Genomic DNA, 19124 nt, shown 5'->3' with positions numbered 1-19124 from the left:
ATTAATGATAGATCTCGACAAACTAGAAATAATTTTGATAAGCCTATATAGGATTCTGCCAATCCCCTAGAATCACATGTCAATTAATCTGAGGATCTATCAATGAATCAATTTGACTCGACCCCTTACATCTAGGTATTTGCAAATCAAAACATGAGTGGCTACTAACCAACTTAGGTGAACTACTGGGAATAAAAGATGTGGATGGAGGAAGAGGAACGAGCAACAAGGGGGATGAAGTGAGTGGATAGGCAAAATCATAAAATGGAAAAAGAGTTAAAGATGGAGACTTGGGTAATTTAATAAAATCAGATAAGAAATGAGTTAAGAAATATGCTGGAAAAATGAAAAGGAGTATGGAAAACTGTGGAGGACAAGGAGGAGCAAGAGAGAAAACACGTTCCGCAATGAATGGGCAATAAGTAAAAATAGGAATTTGGGGAGAACCTTGTAGTTACAAAAGAAGAGGAGAAATAACATGGGGAGTCGATTGAATTATGGATAAATAAGAATCCAATATATGGGCTATCTATTGATAATAAACAAGGGAAAAAACTAATGGACCTAGAACAGATATGTGATTTTAATCTTCAAAGAAGGAGATGTTAACAGGGAATTGTTTAGAAACATGGGCTAAAAGATCCTCCCTCAGTTGGCTAGCATTTTGTAAACATATAGGGGCTTTCAATTGTCATTAATTCAATACAACAAAATCTATCATGGAATACCAAGAAACTTCAAGGTAGGTAGCCACTTTGGAGAAATAGGCTTGAAAAATCTCATCCATTTGCAACTCCAAATGTCAGACATAAAGAACAACTTGCAAAATAACATCCCCCACATACGAAGATAGATCCTCATAATCTAGAATCAAAAGAACACCTCTAAGATATGTATAAGACATCAACATGGTGTTAGGTAGAATTGAATCCACAAAGACCATTCAAACAACCTCTATTAGGATAACTGAGGACCTAGCACCACTCCATCCATCCTCTAGAGGACATAAATCTATAGTAGATAGCTTCATATGGAAAGGTCAGCTTTTGTTGTTGATAGTAGACAAAGAAAGAATCATATGGCAGGATGTGTTCCATAAATTTCTCAAAATTAGACCACAAAAGGTCGATTCTAAATTGAAGTCTTTTCAACTTAGCTTAGAATAAAGTACATAATGTTGCATTATGCTGGAGTGCAACCAAGTCCATAGCTACTAAAGAAGATACTGATGGTACATTAGGACTCAAAGAAATGGAGTGTAATTAAGCCAACTATTTTTTAACTCCTTAATCTTGGTATTTTGATGCTCAACTATGCAAATCATTGATTGTAACTCTACTCTATGGGTAGCAATTAAAGCTTTAAGCTCCCGCGGTTTCCTTAAAAAGATGATATTCATCCTTAGTAATAGTAGCTACTTAAGCCTTTCCTTCAGTCAATTGGGAGCCCATAGAGGATGTTTTCACTTTCTAGGCTTCTAGCAATTTAGTCTGTGACTCCATTTGTTTGAAAATATCAGAAAGGGTTTCCTTAGCAGAGGCAAGTTAGTATCAATCTTATGTAACTCCTCCTTAGATTGCTGCGGCTCCTCATAGAAAGAAGAGTATAATTGTTGAACACATGCAACTGATATTTCTATGAAACTTTGAATGTCCTTACACAAGAAAGGAAGGGTGTCTCCTATCACCACGTGATCCAAAGAAGGAACTAATATATCTAAACTACCATCTTTGTGTGCCCTAACTAAATTTGTAGATATAAGACATGTAGAAAGGGTCCTGCCTGATGTACCAGGAGGACTGACACTGGAAGAATTGGGGCAATAAATATTTCATCCACACACTTTAAGAGCTTCCTCTAAATGATCAAAGGAGGAGGGAATTCATTATCCTCATGGATAGATTGAGGATCTTTAAGAGAAAGAGGAAAAACCACTGGAGGATTTTCAAGAGGTGGTAGAATTTACTTTACAGGGGTAGAGTATGTCAAAAAAACATACAAGTAAGAACCATAGGTGACATTAGTATTGATCCATTTTGGCAAGGAGATAAGAACTCCAATCAATGGTCATGCCCTTGAGCACCATTTTGAAAACAATGAATAATTCCTTAGACATTTAATTAAATGGATTCTTGGCAAGCATGAACCTATTTTGAAGGAACTAACACAATTGTTTCCAAAAGGGATCAAAGATCATGGAAACACAAACATCAGATGTAGTGATAACCCATTTAGCATCCAATAAGTCCTTGGTCTATCTCTATAGCAATGTAATGTGTCCGTTCGTCCACTTGTGGAACATGTCTTAGTAGCCCATCGGGAAGATATTCTAGAAAGCGCCACCTGGCACTCGCAAGGAATGCCACAGGGTTTGCGATCCAGGTCTTCCCGAGTCTGCCTCGAGCGGAAGTATCTGGCCGTTCCCACTTAGGACAGACCTGAAGTTAAATCTCTAGGAAGTGGCTAGCGTCGAGCTCCAGATAAACCACTTTGCGTAGGAACAACAGAGTCGAAGCGGATTTATGCTGTACTTGGTTTATGGAGAATGGAAAACGAGAGGGATGCGAAGCTCAACCTCTCTACCCATAAGGCATAGTCCCATTCCGTTCCCCTAAAACAACATAAATCGGGATTCTAACTCTTTCTGATGCTAGGTCTTCACAGTCTCCTTATCACGTCTTTTGAGAAAAGATCCCAGCTAATCGGGACCACCCTTCCATAGGACGGCGGACCCAAGTCACGTCCACCGCACTTTCCTCGGTTTGCTTAGTTATCTAATTACCTACCACAATATGTTTGATATGCAAAAGAAGCTTCCTTAATTAATCAATTTAAACACAGGTTCCTTCACGTAACTTAGGCACTAACACAAAAACAATGTCAAGAAAGTTCATTTTTCAAATATCTGATCTTTATTTATCATAGTCCCAGAGTACATCAAGTATCATGCCCGAAGGCTATCCCAGCAATCAATAGGATTGCTGCTCCAAGTTTTTGCCCGTAGACAAGTACACGGGCCTTGAGATCCCATCTCGAGTCACGTCGGCCTCTTGTGCAGGATCCAAAGGCAAGGAATTTATAGCTAGAGCCTCCCCTAGCACCCAAGCATCCTCCCGCTCCAAGCAACACCCACGGAGAGACCTCTCGCGGCAGGTTCAGTCCATATACCGGGCGTGGCTAATGACCCCCTTGGATAAGGCCATGCACACAATCGGAGGTAACTGAACCTGCCACTCCCTCCAGACCTTTAACATGAAGCATTAAGTGTTTTGCCTTGAATTAGTTCCTTGAGCAAAGAAGTGCAAACAATGTACCTAAGTGTACAATCCCGATCATTTCTGTGGTCGTTCGTATGACCAACTGGTAAGGTGTGATTCCTTTTTTCCGGATGCTCTTAGCATCTGATCCTGAATCGTTCACGACTTGGTAAGATTCCAAGGGCTTGGCAAGCTAGGTTGCTTTTTTCCCCTTTATCTTCGGATTAGGGTTTGTACCATGTCGACCCTATTTATCCTTTCCTTAGGTCTCCTTGTAAAATAGATCATGGACAACCCCGTCGTCCTCGATTGGTTAGCTTGCTGGTTATCTCCTAGATCTCTCGAAGTACATATGTAACTTTATCTTTGATCTTAATTGATCAAGATTGTCTATCCCCTTGACCATGGCTCGTCAAGATGGTTCTAATTAGAACAGTTCCTACTCCGACTTAAGTATAATATTCTTAAGCCCTCTTAATAATGCTCACAGGCACTAAGTCTTTACCTATCCCTCTTGAAGTGACCAAGGACTTTGACATGGGATTCATGGATCTCAATTCCATTTAGTAAATTACAAACAACGTTGATTTTTCCCAACAACTTTAATGCACACAACGTAATGCCATGCCTTCATTTCAATGCTTATAATTTTGATATAAACCATACAATATTTTATGCCACACATGCGAAGGTACTTTCTATGAATCCAACCTTAACATTATTCTCTATGTAATTATTTACACGATCTATAACCTTCTTGAATGATCTAACTTTATGTGATCATTGTATGAGTCTAGCTGACTTTAATCTTTTCTGCAGACTATTACATGTACCTTAGAATCCTTCTGGCGATACAGAGATGCACTTTTGTTTCTTTCAATGTCCTTTGAAATGCTTTTTAAGCAAGAACTTGTGCAAGGAACAATGCACTTTATGTAGGAATTCTTGCAATATGTTTTTGGTAATTTATGATGTAATTAACTAATCAATTTTACCTATTATGATGTCATCTTACAACAAAAATTATCTTGCTCGTTACATACATCACAACTAAGTTCATACCTAGGAAATTATCAAACACGCAATTAATGTGATGCATGTGAATATGATTTTACGTCGTGATGATTATAAACTACGATTTGATAATAGAGCAACCTGGGTTTGGATTGATGCCGTGATTCCAATGGTATTGATGCCTGATGAACCGTTCATTGTTGCAGTGCCACCTTGATTTGAACCTCTATCCACACTTGCAGGGTTTTCGGCCATCTTTGTGGAACTACACTTCAGGGCCATACTCGAAGGCGCGTGTATGAGAGATAGAATTCCCGCACTCTCCTATGCAAAATTATTGATGCCTCTCCTTGAGTGGAGGAAGAGATTGAAGGGGGAGGGGCGTATTTCCGAAGATGTCGAGAGGGGTGTGTGATCTCTCTTTAAGGAGGGGGTGAGGAAGCTTCCAGAAGCTTGTCTATCTTCTCTCTCTCTCTCTCTCTCCTTATTATTCTTCTTCTTCTTCTCTCTTCTTCTTCTTCTTCTTCTCTCTCTCTCTCCCTCTTCTTCTTCTTCTCTTCTTCTCCTTCTCTCTCTCCTTCTTCTTCTTCTTCTTCTTCTTCTTCTCTTCTTCTCCTCTCTCTCTCTCTCTTCTTCTTATTCTTCTCTCCCTCTTCTTCTTCTTTTCTTCTTCTTCTTCTCACTCTAGATACACATTGAGCAGCTCACTTCAGGAATGTATGACTGATATGGATCAGAGATCATTTGGCCGTTTTCTGGGAGAGGCATGGCACATCAGAGAGCAGAGCACACAGCGGGTCCTAGTCAGAGAGGGGCCCACCCAGACGACTATTACACAGTTCTTTCAGATAGACAAAGTGAGAGCTACTGTACCAGCCTCCAGCCAGACCTCCGGGCTCACACTACAGCAGGCTGAGGACCAGCGTACGCGACGCCGCACGAGGATCCATGGGTTTCGGACCCCACAGCCACACCGACAGGAGATCCGGAGGATTCTTGATCTACATCGACAGCAGACTGAGACCGACGACACTCGACACATTGGATCTCAAATCTCCAGTTTGCTCTTTCTCCACTGCCGATGTACCACATCATGCATCCAGGAGGGATCACCTGCTATTAGCGACTTCGACGATTGCTACTACATCCCAGGATAGTATATCTCCTTGCATCTGTTACATATACACATCGCACCACTTTATCACAGCCGACAGTTGTTCCCCTATTACAGCCGACATTTGTTCCCCTTTTGTAGCCATTATCTGGAGTACCAAAGCTACATACGCACATACACATACACGACACTTATCACGCTCACAGCACCGTATTTTCAGTTTCTAATTTTTAGCTTTTCATTTAGCACTTTTATTTTGAATAGCTGGACCTCATCAGTTGTATCACAATTTGTCTCATAGGCCAGTTTTGGTCTTTAGAAGACGTTAATATAACTTTCTTTCTTTCTTTCTTTCTTTCTCCCTCTTCTTCTTCTTCTCTTCTTCTCCTTCTCTCTCTCTCTCTCTCTCTTGTTGAGAAACACGGATCTAGAGCTAGTTGGCTATGGTGGATGCAAGTCAAACACACAATACATTATCAAAGTGAGATATTGTAACTCAAATGAATTAGGCTCCAAGATAGATTAGCTTGGACTCATAAAGACAGTTTTGAGTGACTCAAATTGATAGTGTCATTGCATTGAAATGAGTGTCAAGTACATGCCTTTATAGCTTTTTGGATAGTACCACTTTCCTCTCTGTGCTTATGGGATTCTAGATATCTCTTTCTAGAGCTTTTGGAGCATACAACTTTTGTCGTCTCTCTTATACACATCCTCTTCTAGGCATACATCATTTGATTTCTCAACACCCCCCCTCAAATGATGAGTCTCTACCCTTGCTGGCTTTTGCCTCCCCTACATGTAGACATGGACTAGGAGACTAGCTCTTAGGCAGCCTAGTCAAGTTAAGGCTTGAAACTTTACATCTTTGGCAGGTTTTTTACAATATCCACTATGGGAATAAATTCCTTAAAACAGTTTATCATAGTTGTTGATGGTAGCGGAAGTATCTTTTTCTTCTTATTCATTCATGAATTGATTTTGGTGGTGGTTATTTTACATCTGTTGTGCTCTTTTCTTGTGGAAGCATTCACTGGCAATATGGCCACTTTTACCACAATAATGACATGTCATTCGATTCCTGTTGTCGGTGTTGAATCCTCGACCTCTTCCCTTGGGTCCAGTAGCTCCTATAGTGTATAAGAGGTTTTCCCTTGAGCTGGTCTCTTTTACATCTTTGCTTTTAAATTTGCTTTCTCCATCAAGCAGTGAGTGCTCAGTATCTTTGAGCGAGAGACTCGGAACATTACTTAGAGTGGACACAAGGTTCTCATATGGATCCTTGTTTACACTTGCAAGCAGTACGGTGATTGCTTCATCTTCATCAATATTCTTTTTAAGAGTTGCAAGCTGAGTTTTTAAACTCTTAAACTTATTAATGTGTATGGTCATAGAAGCACTTTCTTTGATATCCAGTTTTTAAAACTTCATGAGAAGTTTTACCTTTGAATTCTTTGCTTGGGTACCAAACATTCTATCCAGTTCCTCCCAGGCGGTTCTAGCATTTCTTATGCCAGATATATGATGTAGCACATCATCACTTAGTCCCCAGGCAATGATGCCTAGTGCCTTATTATTCATCTTCTTCCATTCTTTGGATTTGAATTGGTGTTCTTCAACGAACCCATCTTCATCATCTTCCTTCTTGTTATCTGCATCATCTTCAAACAAGTCCCATAAGTCTTTCCGCATAAGATGGTACATAGTCTTCTCCTTCCAAGCATGGAAGCCTTCACCATTAAATTTTGCTATATGTTCCACTTCAGTCATCTTTAGTAGGAGGTCTTACCCTGAGAACTCTCGGGCAGTGTTTATCCTTTTACAAGAAAATAAGGGATTCGATAATTGTGCAAGCAAATAATTTCATGCGGGAAGGTCACCAAATGGCAATGCTTTGACAGATATTGGAATAGATGCACTAGTACAAGTGTCAACAAACCCTTGATGACATAGATGCTCAATTAGTTTTTGCAAAGATTCAAGCACTTTTTTTAAAAAAAATTATAAACTAATGGAAATCAATTTGAGTGTGTATGAAGTAAAGCTTAGTGTGAGAAAGGATTGGTGTGAAGAGGCTTTAGTGATAAGGATTTCCAAACCTTAGATTTTTTTAAAAAAGAAAGGATAATGAAAATAATTGTGACAAAGGCCTCCAACAAGAATGGCACAATTTCAAACAGGTCGCAATTTCAACTAGAGATGATATTTCAGATTCTTTCTTCTCATTTCCACTTTAACTCATCTTCTATTCTCTGTCTCTGTTTTGCAAACAGACGCAAATCTTCTTGACCATGCCTGATTCCTTGGTCGATGCAATCGTTTTCTTTTTCATGTTTGCTGTAGCCACCAAGCACATGGGGATTGACAATCTTGATTCTCAGAAGGGGCATGGAACCGAGGGACAGCGTGCGCCAAGTGCTGTCAGAGGTCCGTCCCGAGGGAAAAACAGACGCACTTCTAGGCTCCCCCCTGATGGTTGCGTGAACTGTCATCACTCTGGGCACTTTGTTAGGGACTACCCAAATGCAGTTCTATGCAACAATTGTGGACTTCCAGGGCATGTTGCTTCAGTTTGTAGGAATGAACCTATGTGTTGGAATTTGCAAAGAACTGGGGAGCGTTTGTAAGGGCTACAAGTCGAACCCTTTTACCAGGATGGTCCATCAACAAGACAGATAAGTCTGATCTGAGGTAGTTCCAGACTCTCTACCTAACAACCCAAACACCAAGTCTTCTCAACTTGAGCTCTCTTCCTTCCTCTCTATTTCTCTTCAATAGAACTCTAAACTGATCTTCTTGAGTAGCAGCACTTTCTTCCTTGAGCTCCTTTGGTAGCACCTCCTTCCTTAAGTTTCTTCTCCTCGTACAAACAATGGATGTTGGATGGTTTGAAAGATTGGGATTGGAATGAGCTTGTAGAAGGAGAAGAATGAAGGAGGGAAAATCCTAGAGCATGCACAGAAGAAGAGATTCCACCTACTAGCTTCCTAGCTCAGCCATGGCTCTGATACCATGTTGAGAAACACGGATCTAGAGCTAGTTGGCTATGGTGGACGCAAGTCAAACACACGATACATTATCAAAGTGAGAGATTGTAACTCAAATGAATTAGGTTCCAAGATAGATTAGCTTGGACTCATAAAGACAGTTTTGAGTGACTCAAACTGATAGTGTCATTGCATTGAAATGAGTGTCAAGTACATACCTTTATAGCTTTTTGGATAGTACCACTTTCCTCTCTGTGCTTATGGGATTCTAGATATCTCTTTCTAGAGCTTTTGGAGCATACAACTTTTGTTATCTCTCTTATACAGAGCCTCTTCTAGGCATACATCATTTGATTTCTCAACATCTCTCTCTCTCTCCCTCTCCCTCTCCCTCTCTCTCTCTCTCTCTCTCTCTCTCTCTCTCTCTCTCTCTCTCTCTCTCTCTCTCTCTCTCTCTCTCTCTCTCTCTCTCTCTCTCTCTCTCTCTCTCTCTCTGTGTCACGGCCAGGGGGCGGTGCGTGCTGGAGACCACAGGGGGGCTGTTGACGATGGCCAGAAGGGGGGGCGCCGTTCACAAGGGAGGGGAGGGCTGCGAGCTACAGGCGACAAGGGAGGGGGGCTACACTGCAGGAGGGAGGGGAAGGCTCCCCTTTTAAAGAGGGGGAGGAGGGTGGTATGGGGGGGGAGACGATTGTTCACAGCCGCCACCCCTCCCACCTAGGGGGCTGCATGCCCCCCTCTCTATCCTTACTCGCACACACACTCTCTCTCTCTCTCCCCGCCATGCAGTTGGTAGGGGAGAGAGTAAAAAAAATTGAATTAATTTAAAAAAATTTAGGGGGGGTTCACATGGGGGAAGGCACGGGGGCATAGGGGATATTACATCCTCTCCCCCTTAGAGGAATCGAGATGTCCTCATCTCGAGAAGACCTCGGGGTATTGTTGGTTGAGAGTCTTTTCATCCATCCAGGTGGCATTCTCTTCTGGATAATCTTTCCATTGGATGAGGTATTCTCTCAAGGTTCTTGATCTCAAATGCCTCTTCCTAACATCTAGGATTCTATCGGGCCGTAGTTCAAGGACTCCCTGGGTAGGGATTACAATTTGCTGATCATTTAGTACATGATTCGGATTAGGTAGATACTTTTTCAATAGGCTAATGTGGAATACATTATGAATCTTTAGGGTTGCGGGCAGCTGTAGTCTGTAAGCATTAGGGCCTAGGCACTTGGTGATCTTATAAGGTCCACAATACCTTGGACTTAGCTTCTTGTACTCTCCCAAGGATAGTGAACTCTTTTTAGGGCGTACACGGATGAAGACCATATCACCTTCAATGAAGGATTTGTCTTGTCGTTTCAAGTCAACGTAGGCCTTCTGTATATCCTTGGAAGCTTGAATGTCTTGTTTTATTGATTTGATTTGATCATCCATGTCTTCTAGCATCTGCCTTGAAGCTTCTACCCTCAAGGTTGGATCTGAGAAGTTCAAAGGGGTACGACAATCATGCCCATACAATGCTTGGAAAGAGATCATCTGAATACTCTGTTGGTAAGAAGCATTGTAGGAAAACTCAACCAGTGGTAAATATTGAATCCACTTTTTGGGTTCATAACAACAGTATGCCCTAAGCATATCTTCAATGACTTGATTGACTCGTTCTTCTTGACCATCAGTTTGGGGATGGTAAGCTGTACTGAAGCAGAGTTGAGTTCCAATAGCCTCAAAGATAGTCCCCCCAGAAGTGTGATGTGAAAAGAGAGTCACGATCACTAATGATTCTTCTGGGTAACCCATGAAGTTTGAATATTTCCTTGATGAATAATCTTGCGATGTTTGAAGCTTTATGGTTCGTCTTAACAAGGATGAGATGTGCGACCTTGGTGAGCATATCTACTATAACCATAATAGAATTATATCTTCCCTGAACTTGGGATAGGCCAACAATGAAGTCCATACTAATGAACTCCCATTTCATTTGTGGAATGTCAAGTGGTTGCAATTTTCCAGGCATTTTAACATGTTCTGGCTTAATGCGTTGACAAGACAAACATTCCATGACATATTTGAGTACGTCTCCCTTGAGCCTTTCCCAATAATAGCTCTTTCTGACCGCATTATGGGTCTTGGTATAACAAGGATGTCCTGAGAAAGGGGAGTCATGTGCTTCCCACAGTATCTTGTACTTGAGAGTTTGGCTTGCAGGGATACATAATCTTGTCCTAAGGTAGACAAGCCCACTACTGATGGAGAATTCTTGATACTTCGTCTTTAGCTTCAGGTCTTGATCCTTGATGGGGATCTCCCTTAGCATTTTCTGATAGACTAGGTCATGATATGACTCTTCTTTTTCTAGCTCAAGAATCGGGTTGTTTGGCATTGATACCTTTGTGGCTAGAGACCTTGTTGTTGATGGATCTTGCAAAATAAGAGAATTTAGAAATGCCTTGTGACTGAGTGCATCGGCAACTACATTCTCTTTTCCAGGCCTATATTTGATTTCAAAATCATATTCTTCAAGCACTTCGATCCATCGTCGTTGCCTCATATTGAGCTCATTCTGAGTGAAAATCCATTTAAGGCTCTTGTGGTATGTTACTAAGGAAAATTCATTACCTAGCAAGTAATGTCTCCAAAGTTTGAGAGCATGGATGACAGCCAACAGCTCTAGGTCGTGGGTAGCATAATTCCTTTCATGGCTCTTCAATTTTCTTGAAGAATATGCTACAGGATGACCTTCTTGCATAAGTACACATCCTAAAGCAAGTGCGCTAGCATTAGTTACCACTTCAAACTCCTTACTAGGATCAAGAAGTTTCAGGATGGGTACTGATACTAAGCTTTGCTTTCGTTTGTCAAAGTTGGTCTGTTTAGCAAGTGACCATACAATTGCTACTTGCTTCTTTAGTAGATCAGTCAAAGGGGCTGCAATCAAAGCATAATCTTTGATGAAAATCCTGTACCATCCTATCAACCCAAGAAAACTACGTATTTCTTTGACAGAAGTTGGTGTTGGCCATTCCAGAACGATCTACTGAAATTCCTTCTACTGATACAATGAATCCCAAATATTCAATCTGTCACTTGAAAATGCACACTTCTTCTTCTTAGCATAAAGCTTGTGTGCTCTCATTGTTTCAAGAACAATGCGAAGCTAGGGTTCATTATCTTTTTCCTGTTTTGAGTAGACTAGGATATCGTCAAAGAAGATGAGTACGAAGTCATCCAGATAGGGCCTAAAGATATCATGCATTAACCTGTTAAAGGTAGTAGGAGCATTCGTCAGCCCGAATGACATCACTAAGAATTTGAAGTGTCCATACCTTCTACTAAATGTAGTCTTCGGGATATCTTCTTCCTTAATCCTTATCTGGTAATATCCAGATCTAAGATCTATCTTTGAGAAGATCTTCACTCCTTGAAGACGGTCAAGTAATTCATCTATTCTTGGAATGGGGTATCTATTTTTTATGGTTGCTTGATTCAACCCTCTGTAGTCAATGCATAGGCGAAGAGTTCCATCTTTCTTCTTTTGGAACAACACTGGAGCTCCCCATGGTGAACTGCTAGGACGGATGTAGCCTTGATCTAATAGTTTCTTGAGTTGCTCTTTTAGTTCGATAGCTTCTGGAATGGACATCTTATACGGCCTCTTTGCGATCGGTGCAGCTCCTGGCACAAGTTTGATTTCGTGGTTGACTTCCCTTTGAGGAGGAAGTTCTGTCAGATCTTTAGGAAATACGTCTGTGTATTCCTTTAACCATGAAGGTTCTTCTCCAGATTCCTGATTCTGATCTAGCTTATTCAGTTTAATTAGATAGACAGGTAGACCCTTCTGAACACCTTTTATTATCCGTGTTGCTTTTTCCAACTGTATTTTTGGCTTACCAGCCTCACCTTGAGTCGTGACTAGTTCCCCTTCAGAATTGCAGAAGGAGACTTGGCCCTTCCCACAGTGGATGTGGGCATCATTGGATATTAGCCAATCTATTCCGAGTAAACATTCATGGACACCTAGGTTCATTACCCTGAATCTCACAGAAGTTGGCTTCCCACCCAGTAGGAATTTCACCTTAGCAGTTTGCCTAGCACAAGTGACTTCACGACCATTTGCTAATTCCACAAGTAAAGTAGGTGCATCTATTATGGTTATTCCTAATCTCTTTGCACAGATTGGTGAAATGAAGTAATGTGTACAACCATAGTCAATGAGGGTTTTGAAGCTTTTACCTTGATATTCTGATGGAGTTTGGATCACCGAGAATTGGCGATTTGGACCCTTCTTGTGAAGAGTGGCGTGAACCATTGCCCTCTCAATGTCAGCATCCATGGATGGATCTTCTTCATTGTCTAGCTCCTTGTTGGAAACGCTGGAGGTTCTCCCTCTGGCCATAACACTGGTTCCTTGGCCATGAGCAGCTCGATTTTGACCTTGGAATTGCCCTTGGCGATGCACTCTGCCAAGCTTGGGGCACTCCCTCTTGAAGTGTCCGGGCTTGTTGCAATGGAAGCAACGTGGGTTATGATCATTACTTTGTGTTTGAACAAAGTTGTTGATAGCATTGGCCCTAGCTTTCTTTCTTTGGCCCTGATTCTGACCTTGCGCTCTCTTAGTCTGAGCCTTAGACATGCCCTTATTCTGATCTTTGTAAGGCCAAATCCTGTCATTCCTTGGTTTGGTCTACACCTTCTGTATTATTGGAGCAGCTCGAATGAGTGCGTCTTGTAGGTCTGATGGGCGCATTGATTCCAATCGAGTGTTTATGGGTGAATTCAACCCAACACAAAATTTTGACATCTATTGTGTCATATCCAATTGGGGTGCATACTTGAGGAGTAAAATGAACTTCAAATAATATGCTTCAAGGGATAGTCCTAGTTGCTTCAAGTCATAGAATTCATTCATCTTTTGTGTGCGGTAGGCAGGTGGCAGATACCTCCCTCACACAGCTTCCTTAAGCTTATCCCAAGTGACTGTCCCCTCCAAGATCGCTTGGTCTCTGCATCGCTGTTTCCACCAAAGTCTCGCTTTGCCTATAGCTTAAGTTTGGTGAGCATGGCTTGGTTAGTAGGCGCAGTTCCTGCTACCTCAAAATAGTCCTCCATGGACTCAATCCAGATCTCGGTGTCGGCTTGAACATTCCTTCCCTTTGACATCAAAATCGGGTGGATTAATTTGTTTGAGAAGGAACTTCTTCTCTTGAACCATAGCTGGACTTAGTGCAGGAGTCGGATTTGGAACCTGCGCTTAGGGTTGCGTCTGAACAATAAGATTCTTTATGTTAACATCTTATCATACGTTCCTATATTACGTTAACATGACTAGCACAGCTTTTTAGCCAAGTGATTTAATCACTTAACACCTCAGTTAACATTTATGATCAAGATAGATAATTGTAAAAGGTCTTATTTATTCATGAGGGCATAACCCTTTGAGTACATTTATTTTGGATAACTAGGACATGCTGATTAATACATCGGTTTGGGAAAAATAGGATTGTGCTACAATCGGTTACAGGGACAGAATAATAATATGGAGTGGGGCCATAGATTTTTAGAAAATGATAAGTCATAGGAAGCTTGGGGTATCCCTTCCTTTGATACCCGTTCTTCTCATAGCACCCTAATACTTTGATTCTGTCAACAGGGATCACCTGGGTCACTTCTTCATAGACATACTTGTTATGCTTGACTTGCCAACCGCTAACGTGCAAATTTGCATTTATGCGAGCTTTGATAAAGATGAACAGCTTCACGATCTTTAAATCCTCTATCCACTTGATTCTCTTCAAGTTGGTCTGAAGGTACGCGAGTCGATGGGCTGCTATGTAGTATATTCCTGAATCTCCCGTCCATCTCCGTTCCGCATATAGGGGCGAAGGATTATAGATGCGGTCTAGAATATCCATCATGCCAAGCCTCTGATGATAATTCAAGGCATGCATTGCAATCATGAACATGACCTAGAACACCAAGAACTTGCTCCATGCTTCGTGACTTTGCAACCCAGCATCCATAAGTGAGTAAAGAAATGTTTTCAACAGAAAACACTGCTCTATTCCACTCATCTTCCCCTGACTATCCCCTTATTCCCTTTATTTTTCTCCATTAAGTTCTCTTGTAATCCTTAGATCTTGTTGGTTTGCTCTGATACCATTGCTCTGATACCAACTGTAACATGTCCGCTCATCCACTTATGGGACACGTCTTAGCAGCCAATCTAAAAGAGAGTCTAGAAAGCGCCGCCTGGCATTTGCAAGGAATGTCACAAGGTTTGTGATCCAGGTCCTCCGGAGTCTGCCTCGAGCAAAAGTATCCGGCCATTCGCACTTAGGACCACACTTAGGACCGACCTGAAGTCAGGGTTTCTTTCCTATCAGCATATGAACCACTTTGCATAGGAACAACAGAGTCGAAGTGGATTTATGCTGCACTTGGTTCATTGAGAATGGGAAACGAGCTCCAGATAAACCACTTTGCGTAGGAACAACAGATTCGAAGCGGATTTATGCTGCACTTGGTTCATGGAGAATGGGAAACGAGAGGGATGCGAAGCTCAACCTCTTTGCCCATAAGGCATAGTCCCATTCCGTTCCCCCTAAAACAACATAAATCGGGATTCTAACTCTTCTGACACTAGGTCTTCATAGTCTCGTTATCACGTCTTTTGAGAAAAGTTCCCAGCTAGCCGAGACCACCCTTCCGTAGGACACACCCAAGTCACGTCCACCGCACTTTCCTCGATTTTCTTAGTTATCTAATTACCTACACAATATGTTTGACATGCAAAAGCAGCTTCCTTAATTAATCAATTTAAACACAAGTTCCTTCATGTAACTTAGGCGCTGACACAAAAACAATGTTAAGCAAGTTCCTTTTTCAAATATTTGATCTTTATTTATCATAGTCCCAGAGTACATCAAGTATCATGCCCGAAGGCTATCCCAGCAATCAACAGAATTTCTACTCCAAGTTTCCGCCTGTACACTAGCACATGGGCCTCGAGATCCCATCTCGAGTCATGTTGGCCTCTTGTGTGGGATCCGAAGCAAGGAATTTATAGCCAGAGCCTCCCCTAGCACCCAAGCATCCTCCCGCTCCAAGCAGCACCTACGGAGAGACCTCTCGCGGTGGGTTCTGTCCATACACCCGGTGCGGCTAACGATCCCCTTGGATAGGGCCTGGCAGACAATCGGAGGTAACTGAACCTGCCACTCCCTCCATGACTTTAACCTGAAGCATTAAGTATTTTGCCTTGAATTAGTTCCTTGAGCAGAGAAGTTCAAACAATGTACCTAAGTGTACAATCACGATCATTTTTGTGGTCGTTCGTACAACCAATTGCTAAGGTGTGATTCCTTTTTCCCGGATGCTCCTAGCATCCAATCCTGGATCGTTCATGACGGCAAGATTTTAGGGGCTTGGCAAGCTAGGTTGCTTGTTTCCCCTTTATCTTTGGGTTAGGGTTTCTACCCTGCCGACCCTAATTATCCTTTCCTTAGGTCTCCTTCTAAAATAGATCATGGACAACCCCGTCGTCCTCAGTTGGTTAGCTTGTTGGTTATCTCCTAGATCCCTCGAAGTACCTATGTACCTTTATCTTTGATCTTGATTGATCAAGATTGTCTATCCCCTTGACCATGACTGGTCAAGATGGTTTTGATTGGAACAATTCCTACTCTGACTTAAGTATAATCTTCTTAAGCCCTTTAATAATGCTCACAGACACTAAGCCTTTACCTATCCCTCTTGAAGTGACCAAGGACTTTGACATGGGATTCATGGATCTCAATTCCATTTGGTAAAGTACAAATAGCATTGAATTTTTCCAACAACTTTAATGCACGCAACATAATGCCATGCCTTCATTTCAATGCTTACAATTTTGATATAAACCATAGGATATTTTATGCCACACATGCGACGGTACTTTCTATGCATGCAACCTTAACATTATCCTCTATGTAATTATTTACACGATCTATAACCTTCTTGAATGATCTAACTTTATGTGATCATTGTATGAGTCTAGCTACACTTTAATCTTTTCTGCAGACTATTACATGTACCTTAGAATCCTTTTGGTGATACGGAGACGCACTTTTGTTTCTTTTAATGTCGTGTGAAATGCATTTTAAGCAAGAACTTGTGCAAGGACCAATGCACTTTATATAGGATTTCTTGCAAGACGTTTTGGGTAATTTATGATGCAATTAACTAATCAATTTCACCTATTATGATGTCATCTTACAACGGAAATTATCTTGCTCGTTACATACATCACAACTAAGTTCATACCTAGGAAATTATCAAACATGCAATTAATGTGATGCATGTGAATATGATATTACGCCGTGATGATTATAACCTACGATTTGATAATAAAGCAACCTGGGTTTGGAGTGATGCCATGATTCCAGTGGTATTGATGCCTAATGAACCGTTCATGGTTGCGGTACCACCTTGATTCGAGCCTCCATCCACACTTGCAGGGTTTCCGGCCATCTTTGTGGAACTACGCTTAGGGGCCATACTCGAAAGCGCATGTACGAGAGATAGAATTCCCGCACTCTTCTATGCAAAATTCGTGCCACCTCTCCTTGAGTGGAGGAAGAGATTGAAGGGGGAGGGGCGTATTTCCAGAGATGTCAAGAGGCGTGTGTGACCTCTCTTTAAGGAGGGGGTGAAGAAGCTTCCAGAAGCTTCTCTCTCTTCTCTCTCCCTCTCTCTCTCTCTTCTTCTTCTTCTTCTTCTTCTTCTTCTTCTTCTCTCTCTCTCTCTCTCTCTCTCTCTCTCTCTCTCTCTCCCTCTTCTTCTTCTTCTTCTCTTCTTCTCCTTCTCTTTCTCCCTCTCCCTCTTCTTCTTCTTCTTCTTCTTCTTCTTCTTCTTCTTCTTCTTCTCTCTCCCTTCTTCTTCTTCTTCTTCTTCTCCTTCTCTCTCTCCCTCTTCTTCTTCTTCTTCTCACTCTCTCCCTCTTCTTCTTCTTCTCCTTCTCTCTTTCCCTCTCCTCTCTCTCTCTCTCTCTCTCTCTCTCTCTCTCTCTCTCTCTCTCTCTCTCTCTCTCTCTCTCTCTCTCTCTCTCTCTCTCTCTCTCTCTCTCTCTCTCTCTCTCTCACTCAGCCAGGGGGGCAGCGCCTGCTGGAGACCACCCGAGGGGGGGGGGCTGCTGACGATGGCCACAGGGGGGGGCACTGTTCACGAGGGAGGGGAGGGCTAAGGGCTGCTACAGGTGATGAGGGAGGGGGGCTACATTGCAGGAGGGAGGGGAAGGATCCCCTTTTAAAGAGGGGGAGGAGGGTGGTATGGGGGTGGAGATAGCTGTTCATAGTCGCCACCCCTTCCACTTGGGGGGCTGCATGCCCCCCTTTCTATCCTTACTCAGTCTCTCTCTCTCTGTCTCCCCACCATGCAGTCGACAGGGGGAGAGAGGGAGGGAGAAAAATATTTTGAATTAATTTTTTTTAAAAAAAATTAAGGGGGGTTCGCATGGGGGAAGGCACGGGGGCACAGGGGATATTACAAGCAACTTCATAATGTCTGCATTGGAAAAGGGCTGGGGGGGTTGCGAAAAAGTCTTCCCATGGTAAGAAAGATACAAAGCCTTTCCCAAGCTTGCAAGTGTCATCAATATAGTGGTACTATGGACAAAACCAAACTAGTTGCTATAAGTGTGAAAATACATGGATATAGGACATGGCTATGGAGGTTGAAAGAGGAAGAGTGAGCTCATGAGGACATAGACATTAAGATTTCCTATCACACAAGTGAATTAGGTTCCAAGATTGAGACGTGGACTCATAAACACAATCTTGTGTATTGAAAATAACACAGACACTTTACTGGAAGGACTAACATATTATGACATTGCATTAAAAAAGAGAGCAAGGACAATGCTTTGTAGGGATAGACTGGGTTGCACTTTCCACCATTGTGTATATGGGATTCTGCATCCTGATCCCACACTTCTCTATATAAAGAGGCTAAGCTGGGTGTGATAGCCAATATTTCAACACCCCTCCTCAATCACAACTAGAAAAATACAAAGTGTGTAGAATCTTTAGTGAGCAACCACCTACAAAGTGCGGGCATACCATAAACATGGTAAACACCTGAGGTTGTCATAGAAAAGGCTAAATCTGGGTACCAAAGACATGGTAGACAACTAGAGGCTATAAAAAGGGCCTCACAAAGTGTATAGAGGTTGTAATAAAAGGTTACATGAGGAGTTTACAAGCTTATGTCAGAAGCATTAGGGCTAGGCAATACAAGGCTAAAAAAGTCTATCAAAATAGAAGTAGAAGGACTGATGAGGCTTGTTCTCCTCCTAGTGGTCTTTTTCTTCTTCTTCTTCTTCTTCTTCCTTTGCTCCATTATCTTCTTCTTCTTCTTTAACAACAGCTATGTTGGGGGTAAAGGCACCTCCGCCTACCTGCCCGTGTATTACTACACTAACAGTACTCGCCACTGCACACTACAGGTGGAGGGTGCCCATCACTGTCACTTTATTCTTTATTATTTCAGTGACAGTTTGAATAAAGGAAGGCCCAGTCACACATTGTGACGGTTGGATTTCCCATTTGGTCTCTCTCTTTCTTGCTCTTGCTCTCCCGCTGCCATAGCTCTTCCAAGCAAGATTTGATCCTTCTCACCTTTCAATTGGTATGAGAGCATTGGTTGCTTGAGCATTTTGACTTGGTTCATGACTCCTTTAGCTTCCTATTGATTACCTACACTCATTGGGTCTCCTTCTCA

Source organism: Lygodium microphyllum, chromosome 10, assembly GCF_053477565.2.
Source record: "Lygodium microphyllum isolate KBCC chromosome 10, Lygodium_microphyllum_v1.1.10, whole genome shotgun sequence".
Taxonomy (NCBI): domain Eukaryota; kingdom Viridiplantae; phylum Streptophyta; class Polypodiopsida; order Schizaeales; family Lygodiaceae; genus Lygodium; species Lygodium microphyllum.
The sequence above is the reverse complement of the archived record's forward strand: the minus strand, read 5'-3'. Positions refer to the sequence as shown.